This window comes from Otolemur garnettii, unplaced genomic scaffold (genome assembly GCF_000181295.1).
Source record: "Otolemur garnettii isolate 467f Iridium unplaced genomic scaffold, OtoGar3 scaffold00142, whole genome shotgun sequence".
In the NCBI taxonomy this organism is placed as follows: Eukaryota; Metazoa; Chordata; class Mammalia; order Primates; family Galagidae; genus Otolemur; species Otolemur garnettii.
This window is the reverse complement of record NW_003852537.1, coordinates 1,477,695-1,479,715: the sequence shown is the minus strand read 5'-3', so window position 1 is coordinate 1,479,715 and position 2,021 is coordinate 1,477,695. Positions and strand designations below refer to the sequence as shown.

Here is a 2,021-nt window from a genome sequence, read left to right as displayed (position 1 = left end):
TTTTAAACCTGAAGCTCTATCACATGTAAATAAATCTTGTAGCTAATATTTCCCTGCTTTGTGGCCCACAGCTGCAACAGCAGCCACTGTCTTTGCACTGCTAAAAGAATTTGTTGTTCCAGCATCTGTTAATTTGCTTGGTATTCAGAGAGTCTCATTACTGTTACATGTTGAATGAATAAACAAATGAACCCAGTCAAGTATGTCCCATACCCCAAATACCAGGAGAAGAGTGGACATCTGCCTAGCTACCTCCACCCAAGAAATAAACTCCAAGAAGGCACCTTGTCTATAGAGGGTAACAAATAGGTCAGCCACCCGCTGATGGGAAATGAAGTGAGACTATTTATATTAACATTTAGATTTCGTTCTGCCACTCCACCATTGTATAGTGTGCAACCATTAGAGAAAATGAAGTTGGATAATTTAATTAGGGGATAAAGGTTTGGATAATTTATATCATTGACTTTGAGATGTCTTATGTTTGGAGGATTTTCTTTCACACATTTAGTTTTCTCATTATGTGCTTAGGCTAATTTTTAACTAAGTATTTAGTAATTATTATGAGGCACTGAGACTCATAATAATTGAATTGAAAGAAAACTTAACTCCTTCCCACCCATGATTAGTATTGAGTTGAAATAGTCAACTATGAACGCTGTGGGACAATAAGCAATGCTGAAGTTCACAAGATGAGAGCAGTGTAAATGGGATTTTGGCCAGGGAGTGTTAGAAGGTCATGAATTTGGCCTTAAAGAGAATTTTGAATAAGAAAAGAATCAGAATTTAGATGAGGGGCATAGGCCTTGTCATAGGCGCCCTGCTGCTGTTCTTTCTAAGAGGCCAAGTGTCTTTGTTAGCCTGCCTGAAAGATTCATTTACTCAAGTAGTTTATAGTGCCTGCTGGAATCCATACTCCATAACATGAATTCAGGGCCCTCTTCAATCCAGCTTTAAAGTCTTACCTCAGTGGTCCCAAGATAAGCCCAGACATTTTGCCCCATCCACCATTTTGGTTTTGTGTCCTTTGCTTATGTTCTCTGCCTGTCCAAACCCCACACATTCCTGAATGTAATCAAAATGTCTCCCTTTCAATATTTTCTTTATCCTTGGGTAAAGAAAAAAGTCATTAGAGGCTAGGTCAGATGAGTAAGGTGGGTGTTCCCATATAGTCATTTGTTTGTTGGCTAAAAACTCCCTCACAGATGGTGCTCTGTGAGCTGGTACATGGTTATGATGCAAGAGCCATGAGTTAATGGCCAAGATTTTCAGCTAAGATTTTCCTAACTGCTTCTCTATCAAGATTTACTTGGTCTGCTATGGTTCTCATGGTACAATTTTAAAGCACAATTTGATGAACTGTTGCAATGTTTTGGTTAGTTTGCTGATTACTGGCTGCCTTGACCTCTTGTCATTAGTAATGCTATCTCTTCCCTCAGAAAAATGTATTATCCATTTGTATACTGCCATTTTCTTCCTAAACTTGGACTAACATGTCCCTGAATTCACTTCCACTCTACTCTTGCCAAGTTGAACAAGAAATTTAATATTTGTTTGTTGTTCTAATAATTCAGCATGACAGCACACAAAACACCCAACAACAATAATGAATGCCACTTAGCAGACACTGCCACATGTTGACATGAATATAGCTGTGAGACACTGATATACTAAGGTTATGAAACCCTCCTGAGTTATTTGTATAGTGCTGCCAATGTAAGTGCATGGTGGCAAGTTTGTGAACTTAACTGTCAGACTTCATATTTGCATGAAAAGGGCAGTACTTGGTGATTGATTGAGCAGTAGCAGAAATCATGTGCAATCACCTATGTTCCCTTCCTTATCATACCTCTTTAAAATAAAACCTTTACCAGTTGCTATTTTTTTTTTTTTTTGCAGTTTTTTTGGCTGGGGCCGGGTTTTAACCCACCACCTCTGGTATATGGGGCTGGTGCCCTACCCCTTTGAGCTACAGGCACCACCCTTTAAATGTTGCAGCTTTTTTTATTATTTATTTATTT

The 2,021-nt window shown here is 38.6% G+C and overlaps 1 protein-coding gene across 1 annotated transcript in view; it reads left to right on the top strand.

Annotated features, from left to right (window-relative positions):
- TMEM225B (transmembrane protein 225B) overlaps positions 1-2,021 on the top strand; it is a 42,373-nt gene that overhangs the window by 788 nt on the left and 39,564 nt on the right. The gene's annotated exons all lie outside the window — the stretch shown is intronic.